The sequence below is a fragment of the Acanthochromis polyacanthus genome, chromosome 23 (genome assembly GCF_021347895.1).
Source record: "Acanthochromis polyacanthus isolate Apoly-LR-REF ecotype Palm Island chromosome 23, KAUST_Apoly_ChrSc, whole genome shotgun sequence".
NCBI lineage: Eukaryota > Metazoa > Chordata > Actinopteri > Pomacentridae > Acanthochromis > Acanthochromis polyacanthus.
This window is the reverse complement of record NC_067135.1, coordinates 8,925,450-8,944,611: the sequence shown is the minus strand read 5'-3', so window position 1 is coordinate 8,944,611 and position 19,162 is coordinate 8,925,450. Positions and strand designations below refer to the sequence as shown.

General features: G+C 36.8%; 1 protein-coding gene across 1 annotated transcript in view; it reads left to right on the top strand.

The window, feature by feature from the left end:
• The window catches only part of LOC110962536 (pyruvate carboxylase, mitochondrial), a 627,844-nt gene that overhangs the window by 291,404 nt on the left and 317,278 nt on the right, over nucleotides 1-19,162 (top strand).

Sequence of the window (19,162 nt, the reverse complement as noted above, 5' to 3'; positions counted from 1 at the left end):
ACATTATAGAATAAAATTGAATACTGTGAGTGTATACGATCTGCTTCATCTTATGAGCAATCCAAAAACTAATACTTTAGAAAAGCTGTACTGGAAATATAGGCTCCCAAATTACAAAAGTGAGGACCTCAAACCTGTGGTCACTGACACACACAAGTTAGAAAACCTGTGATCACTTAATCCTCCTGTTGTCTTCATGTATGGGCAGCAAAAAATACAGAAATAAAATACACAAAAATTCAGCAAAAAAATTCCCCAAATTTCAGAAAATTTCAAAACCTTCAGAAAATTCCAGTAACTCCTTAAAAGTTTCCCTTGAAAATAAAAAAGTCCCCAAATGTGACAAGAAAATTTTTGTAAATATTTTCAAAAAAATGAGTAAAAATCTTCCAAAAAAATCCAAAAATATCTATAGTGATTACATATATATCAGTAAAACTTCTAATATTTTCTCGAAGAACATTCACAAAAAAATGCACACCTTTTTTTTTGTGTGTGAATATTCTTAGAAACATTTTTAACATTTCTTTTATTCCACCAAAAAATGTTCAAAGATTTCTCAAACATGTTGAAAATGTGTGAAAATCTGTATTTTTTTCCCCACATTTTCAAACTTTAATCCGGGTCAATTTTGACCTGCAGGACGACACGAGGGTTAAGTATGGAAAACCTCAGTAGTAAAAACTATTCCTACGTTTGATGCAATCACTTCCTATTGTGGGGCCTTTATTTTCAACAGAGTAAATCTTGTTCATCTTAGAAATATTGCAACTCCTGTGAGGTTCTTTCTGTTCTATAATTCACCCCCAAGTGATTGTGTCACTTACAGGCTGCTATCCAGCAGCTCATGCATTTCTCAAGGTGGTGAGTATTCTTTCATCTTATATCTTCATGACAGTTCCAACTACCAAGACACTGATTAGCTGTGTTCATGTGAGAGAGTTGATGTTTCTTTCTTCATGCAAACATCATGCTATATTTGTCCTTCCATGCATCCTTGGAAAAAACAACCTGAATAAGCAGGTTCTCAGGTTCTCACCTTTGCGATCTGACGTTTCTGTGGTGATGGTCCATCATGCGCCTGATAAAAGCTAACAATGGCCTTTAAAGTGGTTCCTCCCCTGCAACACTCCCTCCCCCTGACAAAAGTCCAACGTGTCTAGCACAGTTTGTCTGCCCTCTTTTCAGTCTGATGTCTGTTTTTTTTTTTTTTTTTTTTTTACAGATTCTTCTCGCGCTGCTCCTCCCACCTCTGTGAAACAGTGTGAGCTGTTTCTAGTTAATAAATGGGCTGGAGCGGCGTCCTCTTTTCTTGATACTGTTTCAGAAATCTCCCTAAACTGTCAATGCAACATATTATCACACTAAACATACGAAACACGAGGGAGTCAGCGAGCATTTACTTCAAATATCTGCTCTTGTTTTGCACTGAGGAGGTAAAATAAGAAGCAACCAGCAGAGTCTGAAGTTGGACTTTTTCAAGAGAGAAAGAAAGCACAGGCACGTAGATAAAGGGGGAGAGGGAGACCAGACCAATAAGGAGAGAGGAAGGGAGGAGGGGGGAGACTAAACAGAGAGGTTACTGAGCATTCACCTATTCATAGCCAAGCAGCTCTGTGCCAGTTGACTGAGCTCGTGCTCCCGCTGCAACCCATCCCTATTTTCTCTCACAGGATGCTTTTTCTATCTTTTAAAGGGCAGAGCGGTAACAGCACATAAATACAGCCTTTTCAGTCAGGTTGTGACATGCACGGGAATGCATGAGCAACAAAACAACGCTTAGACAGTCAGAAGTAAGCACGGAAATGACATTCTAAACAGGAATTAAGGGCAGCAAGAAAACTGAATTTAATAGGTCGGTTGTATGACTGTTGGCTCAATCGTAGCTTCTGTGCATTCTGGTCGAATAAATTATCTCTCTTAAGCCTCGTGTCGTCCTGCGGGTCAAAACTGACCCGGTTTATAGTTTGAAAATGTGGAAAAAAAGAATATATTTTCACAGTGAAACTTCTGATGTCCACATTTTCATCATTTATTGGGAAATATTTGAACATTTTTTGGTGGAAAAAGGAAATGTTAAAATGTTTCTTAAGAACATTCCCCCAAAAATCAACCAAAATCCAGCAAATTTCACTGGATTTTGGTTAATTTTTGGTTTGATTTTTTTTGTGAACGTTCTTAAAGAAAATCTTAGAAGTTTTACTAATATATATGTAATTACTTTAGATATTTTTAGGATTTTTTTGGAAGATTTTTACTCATTTAAAAAAATATATTTACAAGAATTTTCTTGCCAAATTTAGGTGATTTTTTTTCAATATAACTTTTAAAGAATTATTGGAATTTTCTTCCTGAAGGTTCTGCAAATTTACAGAAATTTAGGGAATTTTTTTTGCTGAATTTTTGGATTTTTTTCAGACGAGGAAACAATATTTTATGGTGCCTGTAAATGAGGAGAACAGGAGGGTTAAGTAATAGGAAGCTGCATGCACGACATCCAGGATGCTCTTTTTTGGCGCATTAATGCACCTAAAATAGTCGCAAAATTGTCATGTCTTCATCGTATTCTGTGAAGACTTCTCAGAGTGCAAATTAGCTGCTATTTATTGACCCGAATAAAGCTGAACTGGAAAAGAGGAAGCAATTCAAAGTCACTTTACGGTGTGGTGACAGCTGGCACAACGTTTCCCTGTCGTGTCACTTTTGTCATAAAAGCGGAAGTGCGAGAAGTTGCTTTGCCCTTCTTCGGACGAACAGGTGCATGTTTGGACTTGAGTTTAAATCTTAAAAGTTTTTATCAGTCCTGAGATAATGCACACCGGGGCAGACTCTGTCATTGACACAGTTGGAAGGTGGACTCTGTTATGTAATAGTTAGCAGAACCATCACATTACTGTAAAATAAACGCTTTAGGTCTGTCCATCCTGCTGCTACTTAGTGAACAGTGAAGAGGGAAGCCAAAGCAAAAACTTTTAGTATTAGCAGCTGCAGGTAAAGTGCTGTAAACTCAGGCAGCAGGACTAGATTAGCACACTAGAAATCAGTGTCTGTAGCTGTGCAGCGAGCTTGTTTAGTGAAAGGTCACCTGGATGATAAATTCTGATGTCCTGCAACTGCTCTTTGACATTTGAACAAGCTCTCCGACACACAGCATGACAATAAAATTAACATCAAGAGTCTGTTACAGAGGATAGAGACCCAGTAAAAATTGCTTCAGCGGGGCCTGGTGTTCCCTAGCTGCACCAGCGCCGCTGATGTAACAGTTTTGGCACTCTGATTTTGGCCCACTTGGCGAGACTTAAAGGACGCTCTCTGCTTCTAAAGGAGGTGTGAGGAAGGCTACGATAACACTGCAAAAACTCAAAGTCTTACCAAGTCTGTTTGTCTGATTTTTAGTCAAAATGCCTCATCCCACTTGATTTAGGATAAATTCTCTTAACAAGTGACATTTCAGCAAGGTGGAGGGACTTGTTTGAAGACAACGCATCTTAAATATCTTGATAAGTCAAACCATCTTGAAATCATCCTGTTTTGAGTTGTATTTTACAAGAAAACTCAAAATAAGTTTAACCCTGATCCTGCAGGTGAAATTGAGCCATTTTAAACTTTGAAAATGTGGAAAAAAAAATATTTTCACAGTGAAACTTCTGATCTCCACATTTTCAACATTTTTTGGACATCTTTGAACATTTTTTGTTGGAAAAAAGAAATGTTAAAATGTTTCTTAAGAACATTCACAAAAAAAAATCAGTCCTACATCACTGAACTGCAGATTACGTCCGATTCACTACCATTCATTTTTCCCCCTTGGCCATAATTCTGGCTGAGTGTAATACGTCCTCTCAGGAATGTCATCCACACAGACTGCTATCACAAACCGATAAGAGAACAAACAAGAGTTGAGAAACAATCGCGTATGTGTGGACACATGTCAGAAGCATGCATGTAATTGCGTCTGTGCGTTACTGAACGTTTTGTCCTCGCATCACTGACTCTATGTAGACACACACGCAGGCTTACAAATGAATCAGGTTTAGCTTTGGAGAAAATCTGGAGAAATTTACTTTTTGATCTCCTCTCCCTGACTTAACTATTGATTATCATCCAAATATCTAAATATTAGTATGGTTTAGAAGAATATTTCCATTTCAAATCAGGATAGACTCACCAAAAAAAAAAAAAAACGACTTAACTGTAAAAAATATTGAACCAACTGATGAAAAATGACCCTTTTATGATTTTATTTGTATTTCACCCTCCTGTTGTCTTCATTTACGGGCACCAAAAAATATTGTTTCCTTGTCTGAAAAAATCCAAAAACTTAGCAAAAAATTTGCCATATTTCAGAAAATTTGCAAAAACTTTAGGAAGAAAACTCCAATAATTCCTTAAAAGTTTCCCTTAAAATAATAAAAAAATCATCAAATTTGGCAAAAAATTCTTGTAAATATTTACAAAAATATGAAAAAAATTTCCAAAAAAATTCTAAAAATATCTAAAGTGATTACATATATATCAGTAAAACTTTTGGTATTTTCTGGTATTTTTTTGTTTTGTGAATGTTCTTAAAGAATTTTTTTTAACATTTCTTTTTTTCCACCAAAAAATGTTTAAAAATTTCCCCAAAAATGTTGAAAATGTGGACATCAGAAGTTTCACTGTGAAAATATATATATATTTTTCCACATTTTCAAACTTTAAATGGTCAGTTTTGACCTATAGGACAACACGAGGGTTAAAATGGCAAAAAATGTTGTTACTTTGCACATATTTGCTGTTGTTACAAGAAAAATTATGTGTTTTAGGATTGAATTTAAGGACAATCCTTTTTTTTTGTTAACTTACAGATAATATTTAGTAAATCACACAAAAAGACAAAACTGTAAATCTGAAAATGTTCACATTAAAATTCTGTATTTTTACAAAAATTAATTAGTTTTCTTTACACCATGTGACTTTAAATTACATAGTTTTACTATCTTTACATTCACTAAATATGTTATTTTCTTAGAGATATTTGCAGTCACTTTCACAGTTTTTGAACGTTAAAGAATTCTACTGTTTTTATCGTTTCATTTTAGCGGCCTTGCTGTCAGATTTTTACTCTTGTGTTAGAGAATTTTTAATTTTTTTACAGTGTGGAATAAACTGCACAGCATTTATATGCTACAGCCAAGAAGGTAATGAATGAATTGGTTTATTTCAGTGTGCTCACATGGTTTATCTGTGTGTGTTGCAGGATTCTGGAGATAAAAGCAAAGCAGCCTATTGTCCTCTTTACAAAGCAGGACAACAAAGATCCATTTTAAGAGCCTGTAATCAAATCCTGTCCCTTTTAGCCGTTTTCCTGATCCACAGATTTTCTCTCCTTTCACTCTGTGTAAACCGGTCTTTATGTTTTCTTTTATCCAACTTTTTAGGTAGGAAGAGGACAAACTGATGTTTCATGAGTATAAACATAATATAATAAAGTTTTTTTTTTAACTTGTCAAACTTGTCTTTTGTCATTTAAAATAATTAGGCCTACAGAAGAAAGAAAACTGCATAATTTTAATCCTAAAAATGGCAGCAATCATTACAACAATCTAGTTTGAGTTTAGTTTTCTCTGTTGATACATTCCTGCTTCATAACCCATTGCAAATATGTATTTGTTGTTAATTTACGATTGCTAAATGGACTTTTCATGGGCTGCACTGTATGCTTTTCTGTGGAAAACTGTCACGTTTTTGCGAGATGGTAAATATTGACCTACTTAGTTTGTTGAACCGTCAAAGCTGCCCAGTTGTTAGAGGACATTTACAACTTGTGTGTCTACCTGAAACAAACAAACCTTGTTCAGAAAGTACGTGCAGAATGTTTCGTAGATAATTCTGTTTTAAGCTCTAATGTGCACAAGTTTAACCTTCTGCACCACGTCAAACTGCTGCCACTGCTACTTTCTGCAGCATGAATTGCGAAGTAAAATACACCATTTAACATTAGATCTCTTTAGCTGATGCAGAAAGAGTAGGAGGCGTTGCATAAGGTACATTAGTATTCATGTGGAGTTGTGTTTCTGGCAAGCTGACAGAATTAAGCGCAGCAACCTCTCTCCTTTTGGCTCTATTTTGGTCTCCACCAACACTCCAGGGAACTTCCTGGCTCTTTAGCTTCTAAATGCTCCACCTAGCATACATAGAACTTTTGCAAAGTTTTACTAGGGTTTTCAACTTTTAAGTTTGTGTTTAACATCATAGGAGCATTGTTGGATATGATAAATATCCTTTTTATTTTTATTAGTGATCTTATTATTTTTATTGTCTACTTTAAATGTATAATTGATATTTTAACTAATTATTTTATTGTTCTTTTTGTTTTCTTCGGGCCTTTAATTATATACCTATTTATGCATTTATTTTAATAATTTACTGTTACTACTATTATTGTTATTTTTAATCTTGTGTTTGAGGGTTTCCCCTCTATGTTCTATGTATTTTATTATTTTATCTGTTTTTTAAATTATTGATGCATTTTGATAATCTTTTTCCATGTTCAGCTCTATTTCTACACTTTTGCTTCTCTGGTCATTTTTCCTATGTTTGAACTTAGTGACCTTCTGTTGTTCAGTGGTCTTCCTGAGGACTAATCTTTTCTTTTCCCCCTGTAGTTAAGGCACTTTGGAAGAAGTTACTTTATTATTATTGTTGTCAATATTATTATTATTGTTGTTATTATCATTTTATTTTTATTTTCTTCTAATTCTTGCAACATCGCAAAAGTATGCTAATATTAAAATGTTTAAAAAATGCAAATTTCCAACATAACTATTTAAAAAAATACATTTACAAGACAATTTTATTTCACTTCCCTGGCATTGTGCATTTAAATAATAAAACACCATCACACATCTGCTAATAATAATAACAGGCATAATTTTGCTCCAGCGTTTTCAGAAAGTGCCCCATTTTAAACATTATTTACTATAGCACTGTGAAGGGGTTGTGTTTATATGTATATATATATTATTTTCGTTGTGTTGCTTTACATTATTGCTCTGTTATTACGTAATGCTGCGTGGTTGCCATTGGTGTCGAGCTCTTTAAATGGTGCCGCTCGGTGTGTGCTGCCAGGCCCTCGTCTCTGATTGGCTGAGAGCGGGCTCAGGGGGGCGTGTCGCAGCGCGTCATGTGACCAGCGGTGATGAGCGCTTTACGGAGATTAGCAGCAGAAGCAGGCGCAGCAGCAGACTCCTACATCCGCCGCACGGAGACGGACGGTGCCAGCTGCTAGCTCAGTTAGCCGCCGTAGACTGTTAGCAACTAGCTTCGGAGCTGCTTTACTTCATATGAGGCACCGAGAAGGAGAGTGTGTGTGTGTGACAAGAACGTGTGTCCCGAAGTCACTCTCCGCACGCGTGTGTATGAGAGTGTGGGTGCGTCCATATAAACCCACCTTCCTCCTGTGTGTGCGTGAGTGTGCGTGAGTGTGTGTGTCTGTGTGTGAGGTTAGCAAACCTGTAAACACTGGAAGTAGTCGACTGTTTACACTCGGTGTCCGGTTACTTGGCGGCGGATTCTCATCTTTGAGTGATACCGACAGAGCGGCAGCATGTGAGTACTGATGGGGAACCCGTCATTGATTGTGTTTGACCCTACACACAACCTGCTTCTTCTTGCACAGTGAAGTGACACATGTTATAAGTTGTCAGAGCTGCAGAGTTGCTGCACAAGGACATGTGCAGCTCCCAGTTGTCTACCCGAACCGAACTAGTTTAGAAAGTCAATACAGACTGTTTATCTTCCTCTGAGGCAGTTATGTGAGCTCTGTTTGTTATTATGCATAGAAAGTGGATCTCTTGTTTGCTATTTTGCGCTGGTCAGAATCAGTTTTCCCATGTGTGGCAGTGTAGTGCATGAGATTAAACCCTGATAAGTACAAAAAAATCAAAGAAGTAGCTATTGCGATGAATGAACAACATTTGAATAATACGTTTGTGCAGAGTTTTTATCAGTGGGCAAACAACTGTTGTGGTTCCCAGCTTCTTCCACTCCGTTTATTGCAGCCACGTGTGATCTAGCTCTTACCAGCAGCAGCTTCTGGCTAGTTTTTGAACTCCAGATTGGGGGAAAAAAAGCCCAGTTGGCATTTTTTTGCAACATTTCAAAAGTTTGCTTTGCATTTACGTGACAATTCTATAGCAACGCCACTTCTAATGTTGTTATTACAGCTGTTTTATTAAAATGTATTATGTAGTAACTGCTTTTGATGCAAGAGAAAAGATTAAAAAGTTGCCAAATGGTAGCCAAAATTATTTAAAAACTCTTGCAACAACTATTGTGCTCTTGAATAATATGGCAGTGTGTCAATTCCTGCTGCAAAACATGCATGTTTATTAATGAAAAAAGAACATTAATAGACCTTTATAATTTGCAGGCATCCCCTCTGTAAGACTATCATTCATTTAACCCTCGTGTCGTCCTGCGAGGTCAAATTGACCCATTTTGAAATTTGAAACTTCTAATGTCCACATTTTCAACATTTTTGGGAAATCTTTGAACATTTTTTGGTGGGAAAAAAAGAAATGTTAAAAATTCACTGGATTTTGATTATTTTTATGTGAATTTTCTTGAGGAAAATATTAAATGTTTTACTGAAATGTATCTAAACATTTAATATTTTTAGGATTTTTTGGGGAGATTTTTGCTGATTTTTTTGAAAATATTAACAAGAATTTTCTTGCCAAATCTGGGGGATTTTTTTTAAAGAAACAACTTTTACGGGAAACTTTTAAGGAATAATTGGAATTTTCTTCCTGAAGGTTTTGCAAATTTTCTGAAATTTGGACAATGTTTTTGCTGAATTTTGGGATTTTTTTCAGACAAGTAAACAATAATTTTTGGTGCCTCTAAATGAGGACAACAGGAGGGTTAATTCAATATGCCCTGTTGGCATAAGCATATACATGTAGAGTAAACCAGGAACAGATGTTGCTCTATTATCTCTCAAAATGAATATATTTAAACAATGTAATACATGTACACACGATTAATGCTTAAGTAAACACAGTTAGAAGGTCATTGAATGAAGTAGTTTTTCTGATTTGATCAACTTAAACTTGTTACTGTGAACAGACAATAACTGTTCTAAGACAACTAAAAAGGAAATGCAGAAATCCAAAGAATTCTAAAAGTAATAAAAAGTATTACAGAAATGTTTACAGTGTCGAGGATTGTGCAAATTCTTCACCACTGCTCCCATCACACCCACGACATTAAGAGTCAGACATTTAAATGTGGAACTCCTTCACCACAGGGAGGTATTTATAAGAGTAGGAGGGACTGTGTTTCCCCATGAGCCTGTGTGAAGAAGGGAATAATTGCCTGTTTGCATGCTGAAACTTGCGGATTGCATGCTTGCTTTCTTATAAGCCGCACATGATTCTTCTCAGTGACTCTGAGCTGCAGACGTTTGAGCTCTTTCACCCTTGAACCACCGCATCTGTAGTGTCATTTGACTGTTTGTCCACCCTCGAAGCAACCTTTACTCGGCCTCGAACAGCGGTGCACCTGTCCCAACCCAGAATCTGCCGTGTGTCATTCAGGAGAAATAAGCAAGCGGTTGTCTTAAGGCCTCTTAAAGAGATTGTGTAGCTGCCTTGTGTGTTTGACTGACGTTCACCTCTTTCACCTTGATGCTGTTTCTTTTCGCCATAATGCCATGATTCTAGCTTTAGATTGTTCTTTCATTACAGTGTCATGACTGAGAAGAGGTACTGTGCTTCCTTTTTCAGGAGGACACACCCAAATCTCTAAAGAACAAGTGTTAGTTTTGAATTTCTCTCCTAAAATGCCCCGCAGAAAGACACAGAAATGTAGAAAGTTGATTTTTCTTGCAGTTCCTGCTACCACTTGCAGTTTGTAGCTGTGCTGCTCTGACACGGAGTTTAAACTATGTCTGGCACGATGCATTGAGATCTGGGATGGTGAGAAGATATTATATTTCCACAAGCATGGCTGCCCTGATATATATGTTTAATGTTATGTTCTCCAGCTTATCTCGTGCAATTCTTTTTAATATAAATGATGAAATGATGTGTTTTTAAATGCGAATCCATTGTTCATCATGCTGTAAAACATGGTATGACAGTGCTAACAGCCTATGCTAATGGTAGCATAACTTTCCCCAAAAGCAGACAGTACATGATATGAATATAGAACACATTTAAAGGACCACAGTTGTGTGTTTGAGGTTGCATTATTTCACGCTCAGCACTCTCTGCTCCTGCAGGGCTGTCAGCTAAATGGTGTCTTGACCTGTTGTTTTGGTTCTTACAATCTGAAGACTGAAGAAAAATGGCATTATTTATACCTTTTGGACCTTCTTCTGTTTCTTACTGCTAAAGCACCGTCCAGCTATTTGCAATTAGGCAGGTACAAACAAAGCAGAAGTGGTACCAGCGGTGCCGTTAGACTGGTAGCGTTGCAGCTATCTGGATTCAAATTAACCTCAGAAGGGTGAAGATTATTTTGTCCAGCTTTGTTTTCTGTTGTGTTTTGGTGAATGTTTAAGCGTTTGGTTGTGTCCTCTGGGCGACTGGTGGATATAATGAGGGCAAAAGTTTTCTCAAATAGTTTTTCATGCAGACATGGGAATCTGTAGCAAGCATTTTGCATAAAAAGGGACTGCTTAAGTGGGTAGTGGCTGGGTTTTAGTTTTTTCCAGAGAGATTAAGGTTTAGTGGAATGAAACCCATAGTCCAGTTAATGCACAGTTTATGCAAACTATTCCTCTCTCTGAAATCCATCGAATTTTGCTGGATTTAGTTGATTTTTTGTGTGAATGTTCTTAAGAAAAGTATTAGAAGTTTTACTGATATATATGTAATCACTTTAGATATTTTTAGGATTTTTTGGAAGGTTTTTGTCCATTTTTGGAAAATAATTACAAGAATTGTCTTGCCAAATTTGTGGGATTTTTTTAAAAAAAAATAAAACTTTTAAGTGAAACTTAAAAGAATTTAAAAAAAATTTTCTTCCTGAAAGTTTTGCAAATTTTCAGAAATTTGGGGAATTTTTTTTGCAGATTTTTGAGGTTTTTTTTCAGACTTAGAAACAATATTTTTTGGTGCCCGTAAATGAAGACAACAGGAGGTTTAAATCAATTCCTGGCTTCTTTGCGAAAGTATTACATGCAGACTTGCACGTGCACAACAATTATTTAAGAATTATGTAAGAAATGGTGTTAGAGTATGTCCTCGCAGCAGGAGGACGGAGCATCTTGTTGACACAGCTGCTGAAGTGACTGAATGACAGTGAAAGTCAACAGCAAAATGCAGCACACTCTGGAAATCTTCTCAATATTCCACAAACTCTACTTTTTTATACATTTGTTGACTTTGCTATGTTCAAATCAGCATCTAGTTGGGTTCAAAAGTTGGTGAATATCTGTTTTTTTTAACACATTTGTTATAATGCAGTTTTAAGGTGCTGTTAAAGGATAGAAGTATATCTTGTTTCCCTGCTCTAATTGTGAATTCAAACCTGTGATCCACCATTCTTTCCACAAGTTCAATATTCTAACCTTTATGGCCCCACACGGCCACTTAGTTTAGTCTAGTCGCCAGCATTTGTTTTGTCCACACTGTTAACTTTAGTAACCTTGTTCCTGCTGGAGGACAATTTAGATCTGTCTTTTCCTTCCTTGATGTTGTCTTAGTGATCCGATGCGGCCCATCCTGAGTGTTTTCTGCAATTTGCTGCTGTGTGGATGAGAGTGTTTGGGTAACTAACAGGCCGACCTGCGCTGATTCATCCAGCATTATGTCAGGGAGGCTTTGACTAAAGTTCAAGAAAAGTTTACAAGAATGAGGAAACAAGCTGATCTTTGCTCCCTGTCATTTCATTCTGCGCTCCTGTTTGGTTTGCCAACCTTTAAGAGAATCATAATGATAATGTTGGATGCATTAATGTGTGCTGATGTGTTTCAGTCTCAGTTTACACAAACTCAGTCATCACTTGTGGCTGCCAGGTCAGAGGAAGGTAGGGCAGACTGCTGAGCTGGAAGGAGGCGAGCGTGGATGAATGAACATCCATTTTCCATTCGTTGTTGTTCACTCTCTCTCCACATCTAATGAGAAATGACGCTCCATTTAGACTGAGGTGAAACTACTTTAAAAGCTCCTGTTATTTAGGCCAAATCTGTGTCATGTTGCATGTTGAGGCCAGCTTTTGGAGCTGTTTTCAGGTGTTTTTCTACAGAAACAGACTGATTTTTACATTAGAAGTACAGCCGGCTTCCTGTATGCCTTCCCTCACTTGGAATATTATGTTCATTCAGTACAACGGGCCTTGACTTTAAGGTTAACAACTTATAAGAATGTATGACGATAAATAACTAGAACTGTTTCTTTTGTTCGTCTTGTCAGCTAAGCTCTATTTGACCAACCACTGTGCTCAGTATAAATCCACTTAGATGTCCAGTGTGTAAGATTTAGGGAGGTCTTCTGTCAGAGAATAATAATCATAATTACATTTTCATTTGTGTTAAATCACATAAGAATAGCTGCGTGTTCGTTAACCTAAAATGAGCTTTTTATAACTGTCACAATGTCTGATTTTAAGAATCACAGTAACTATATTATTGTGATGTCTGTACAACCTTTGACTAAAGAATTTGTCTCAAATGCTGTCATCTTGGCACTTGATGCTGCCTTGATACTATTTCCTGTTATTTTACCGTTCCATTAAATTTCAGACATCTAAGAAAACTTTAGACTTTTGACTTTAGAAAACAGCAATGTTCACATCAAAATTTGTGTATTTAGAAACAGCAACCTTATACTGTAAGATTGTTCTTTTTTGCTGAATTTAAGTAAAAAATCTATATTATTTTGCCCTTATTGCTGACAAAAAACCCCATTAATAGGAAGGATTGATTGATTTTCCCTTTTTCATTAAATTACAGATCCTATCCTATCTAATATCTAGAATAAAGATTAATATACATGCTCACTGCTAACCCCCCCCAACCCCCCCCCCCCCCCCCCCACAAAAGTGTAAATAACATCAATTTATTCTTTTATGTGTGGCTGTAAAATTGCACAGTTTTACTGAATTTAATAACTTTTTAAATTTGTATTTATAGATGTTTGACATTATTTAAAAAAATATATTTTAATTTTATATTTCCTTTTATATTTTACCCTTTTTTAAAACGGTAATCCATCATTAATTTTTTTTTCAGGCACCATTGCTACCAGGATTTCTTTATTTTTAATTTTTATTTTTTTTCTTTACGGTGTTGTGGATGCGACTAAATCCTTCACACTGGACCTTTAATGTCTTGACAAATCCAGATTCTATAACATGCTATCTTTCTAACATATATATTTCTTAAAGTAATAGCAAGTGACGCCCTTTTAAGGTGTTTTACCACCAAGATTGCATTTTGGTGTCTGGAAAAACAGTCAGTCTTTTTTCATTTTGACATTTTCTCTCCAGTTTTAATAATGAGCTGCAGGAGGGATTATCAGATATTCCAGGAAGTACGTTCAGAGGGATAGAGGAAGCTCCAGATGACTAGTTTGTTTCCTAACACTCTGTAATTAATCATACTACAAAAAGGAAGGAGCTGTTTTGATTAAAAATACATAAAACAATTGAAGCTCCCTGGCTGTCCAGTGCTTAGTTAAGAGTGTGCTTTCCTCTCAATAAGCAGGTGAAGTAAACTGAGAAACGCTCTTAGAGATGTTATCTCCTATTTTCTCTTGAGCTTGTTGTAAGTCAGTTGTGTTCTATGAAGCTTAAAAAGGTGAACTTCCTGTTACTGCATACAGTGGTGGCCAAAACTTTAGACCAAAGTACAAAACTGAATTGTCTTGTATTAAAAAAATCACATTGAATCTTGATATATTGACAGTGAATGACCCAGTCAAAGTCACATTTATTAACGTCATAAATGAAATGTTGTTGCACATAACTGAAGAGAAATAAAAGGTTTTATAAATTCCAGGTGGTCTAAACTTATGACCGTTTGTCCTGTGCTTGAAATATGTAAAGTAATCCTAAATACAGCTCATACAACATTTTAATTTAACCACGACTAATAATAATCATGTCAATATTTATTACCTTGCCAAGGAGGTTATGTCACACCCTTGGTTTGTACACATGTGGACAAAATTGTTGGTACCCCTCAGTTAAAGAAGGAAAAACCCACAATTCTCACTGAAATCACTTGAAACTCACAAAAGTAACAATAAATAAAAATTTATTGAAAATTAAATAATCAAAATCAGCCATCACTTTTGAATTGTTGATTAACATAATTATTTAAAAAAACAAACTCATGAAATAGGGCTGGACAAAAATGATGGTACCCATAACTTAATATTTTGTTGCACAACCTTTTGAGGCAATCACTGCAATTAAACGATTTCTGTATTTGTCAATGAGCGTTCTGCAGCTGTCAACAGGTATTTTGGCCCACTCCTCATGAGCAAACAGCTCCAGTTGTCTCAGGTTTGATGGGTGTCTTCTCCAAATGGCATGTTTCAGCTCCTTCCACATATGTTCAATGGGATTCTGATCTGGGCTCATAGAAGGCCACTTTAGAATAGTCCAACGCTTTTCTCTCAGCCATTCTTGGGTGTTTTTGGCTGTGTGTTTTGGATCGTTGTCCTGTTGGAAGACCCATGACCTGCGACTGAGACCAAGCTTTCTGACACTAGGCAGCACATTTCTCTCCAGAATGCCTTGATAGTCTTCAGATTTCATCGTACCTTGCACGCTTTCAAGACACCCTGTGCCAGATGCAGCAAAGCAGCCCCAAAACATTACTGAGCCTCCTCCATGTTTCACCGTAGGGACAGTGTTCTTTTCTTCGTATGCTTGGTTTTTGAATCTATGAACATAGAGTTGATGTGCCTTACCAAAAAGCTCCAGTTTGGTCTCATCTGTCCAAAGGACATTCTTCCAGAAGCTTTGTGGCTTGTCAACATGCATTTTTGCAAATTCCAGTCTGGCTTTTTTATGAGTTTTTTTCAGCAGTGGTGTCCTCCTTGGTCATCTCCCATGAAGTCCACTTTGGCTCAAACAACGACAAATGGTGCGATCTGACACTGATGTACCTTGGCCTTGGAGTTCACCTTTAATTTCTTTGGAGGTTGCTCTGGGCTCTTTGGATACAATTCCAACGATCCGTCTCTTCAATTTGTCATCAATTTTCCTCTTGCGGCCACGTCCAGGGAGGTTGGCTACTGTCCCGTGGGTCTTGAACTTCTGAATAATATGAGCCACTGTTGTCACAGGAACTTCAAGGTGTTTAGAGATGGTCTTATAGCCTTTACCTTTAAGATGTTTGTCTATAATTTTTTTTTCGGATGTCCTGGGACAATTCTCTCCTTCGCTTTCTGTTGTCCATGTTCAGTGTGGTACACACCTTTTCACCAAACAGCAGGGTGACTACTTGTCTCCCTTTAAATAGGCAGACTGACTGATTATGAGTTTGGAAACACCTGTGATGTCAATTAAATGACACACCTGAGTTAATCATGTCACTCTGGTCAAATAGTTTTCAATCTTTTATAGAGGTACCATCATTTTTGTCCAGGCCTGTTTCATTAGTTTGTTTTTTTAAATAATTATGTTAATCAACAATTCAAAAGTAATGGCTGTTTTTGATTATTTAATTTTCAATAAATTTTTATTTATTGTTACTTTTGTGAGTTTCAAGTGATTTCAGTGAGAATTGTGGGTTTTTCCTTCTTTAACTGAGGGGTACCAACAATTTTGTCCACGTGTGTATGTCTGTCTGTCTGTCTGTTAGCAAGATAACTCAAAAACGCCTGGGCAGATTCACATGAAATTTTGAGGGGATGTCGACTATGGTAAGAGGAAGAGCTGATTTAATTTTGGTGGCAATCCGGAAAGGATCCTGGATTCTGGATCACTTTGAATTTTTTAGTATGTGGTCCAAAATATGACAAAAACATCATAGGTTAGTATGTCGTCCAACAAATTGGAGCAAGGTGTCCAGATAGCTCAACTGGTTAAGAAGGTGATTTGTAAACAGAACTGTCTCAGAGACGCAGGTTTGATTCCAGCTCATGATCCTTTACTGCTTGGGTTTCCTGTTTTCCTCTCTATCTTTGGCGGAGGTCTGCACTCTCTGAGTGCTTTTCTAGTTTGTAGGGTATCCCTTCTGCTTGATGACTTCTTGCAGCCTGCGGGGCATGAACTCCACCAGTTTGCTGCACATGTCTCCAGTAATTTTTGACCAGGTTGACTGACAGTCTTTCCACAGGTCCTCTTCGTTTCTGATATGTGTAGACTTGTCCTGATATTGATTAAGGAGTTCCCACAGATTTTCAATGGAGTTCAAGTCTGGAGACTGCGGTGGCCACTCCAAAACTTTGAACTTCTTCTTGCTAAGCCACTCCTTGGTCTTCTTTGCCAAACGTTTCGGGTTGTTATCATGCTGGAAAGTGCCTCTCTGATGCCCCAATAGCTTCTTCATACTAGGTAACATCGACTTCTGCAAGATTTGAATGTACTGTTCTGTCTTCATGATGCCTTCAACTCGATGTATACGTCCAACCCCAGCTGCTGACATGCATCCCCACACCATGATATTGCCACCTCTGTGTTTCACTGTGCCACGTAAATTTCTTGGATTGAGAGCCTCTCCTGCCTTTATTGTAACGTACACTGCACCATCTTATGCTGTCATGTTGTACTTCGACTCGTCCCTCCACACAACCTGCGACCACTGTTCTGCTGTTCTGCACTCACTTGCTGCAGCCATTTCCTTTGCCAAGTCTGTGGCATTCTTGAACGGATCCATTGTTGACCATATCTTCAGTCTGCGGTCATAGCGTGCATTTTTTTTTTTTGCTTGGCCTTCCAGATCTTTTCTTTACACAAGCAGAACCTGTCTCCCTGTGTTGCTGCAAAATCCTTCTCCGTGTACGTTCACTCACACCAGTCAGTTCTGCTATGTTCTTGTTTGATCTTCCGTCATTGTGCATTTTCAGAATATACTGCCTATCTTTTTCACTAGTGTCTGATTTTTTTGCCCATTGCAGCTGGTTCTCGTTTCTAATTGACGAGACTTAATGTCTCAAGCTTTTAAAGGCACAAGACAACAACCTCTGTCGACTCAAGAACATCAATATCAAAATGTGTCCTGATGGACATAAGTTTAGACCATCTAAAATTTAGAAAACGTATTTTTTCTCTTTAGGTATGTGCAACAATATTTCAATTATTATGTTGATAAATGTAACTTTTATGGGGTAGTTCACAGTAAATATGTCAAAGTTGTATTTAATTCCTTTGATACAAGAGAATTAGGATTTGTACTTTGGTCTAAAGTTTTGGCCACCACTGTAGATGTTGGCAGGTAGCCTGAGTGTGTATTTGCTCCCTGATTAGCCAGTTTGGGTGAAGCTGAAGCTGCCACTTTAGATATGAATGTGTGTCTGTGTGTCACAACACCATAGACTTTGTGCAACAGCACAGAACTTTGATCTCTAAGAAGTTAATATATGAACCAGATGTGCTTTTCATCAAAGCTGCTCAGCACACAAAGGTTAGTGGGCTACAACCTTTGACTCTAGTATCAAACTGTGCTGTGATGTGGCCCTGAATGCTCACACACTTTTGGTTGTTGACGAAGTTTCTGCTTTGCTTTTTTTGGGCCTGTTTGTTTTTGGTGTGAAGAAAACACAGGAAGATTTAAAGAGAGCGACTCCACAGAGAAAGAAGGTCACAGAGTCCGTTTGGCATAAAAACATCATTCCATTTTGGCTTTCCAGCTATAATTTCATTCAGAAGTTTGTTTCAGGAGTTTGGAAAATGATGGTGAAGAGTTTGTATAGTAAAGTTTTATCACAGTGCTGTGCTTTCAATGAAAAATGTCACAAAAATCAGTGTGTTGCCAACTAATTTGAATTGCAAATAGTTTAGAAACCTCCAAGCTGTGGTCAGACAGAAAGCATTGACACCAGTGTGAAGAGATGCTGACATCTGGAGGAAACCTAGTCCCAACAAATGTGCCCAAACATCCTAAACCAAGTTTCTTTTAAATGCTCTTGTCTTTCTAACTGCTTCATTTTTCAATAATAATATTACAGATTAAACAGTTTCATCCCTAAAAGTTTGCACTAATCCTGAGCCTCCAGATTCAGTCTTGTGCTACGAATGTTGCAGAATAACTTGTGATCACAGCAACATGACTGTGATTAAAGGAGGTTTTAATTTCTTGCAGAAATCGCTGATTTACTGTGCTGCTTAAAAGTGAAACTTGCTTATATCTGAACCTCCTGATCCCATGCGTTTTCTTGGATTTCGTCAAAGGCAAAGTTCCCATTCCTGGTTGATAGTAGAGACTTTTTAGTGGCCTGTTAAAGGAGCTGATGGGGTTTGGACCAAAGTCCTCCAGCTTTTTGTCCTTCAGAAATGTTGATATTGCATTAAGACTTGTAGAAAAATTGGATTAGCTGTTTGTTTATCAGCTAACAATAAAGGGTTTGCAAAAACTACAAAAAACCTACAAGGAAAACGAAATTATTGAACCATTTGCTTCAACTGAATTAAATTTATTCAAGTAAAATTTCTAAACACTAATAAATAATGTGAAACAATTGTGGTGCTGGTGATCCATTCCTGCTTTTTCCTGCAACACAGTTAACAAATTTATGTTGAACAAAAGTCTTCAGAACTACTTACTTTACTTGTTTTGTTGAATTGCAGATAATAACGAGTAAAATCACAAAACAAAAATATGAATTTACTTGTTAATCGTAAAAAAGTGTACAAAACTGTAAATAATTTCACCAAATTATTTATTTCTTTACAATTTTTATTTATAAAAGTACACTATTTTATTTCCTGCTACAAAACCAGCTATAAATATCATTATTTTACCAATATTTACCATTATTTGAAAGAAAATGATGTATATTCAAGATTAAAGCAACTAAAATAACCTGTAAAATCACAGAAAAAGCATGAATTTGCATGTTGACTGTAAAGAAACTGACCATAGCAGTACATAATGAACGTTAATGAGTTCTGTACATGGTGTGAGTGTAAAATAACACAATTTTACTTTAAAAAATGATCCAAACATGTGATATTTGTGGTTATTTTTTATCAGTTATTAAAGTTTTTGAACATTACA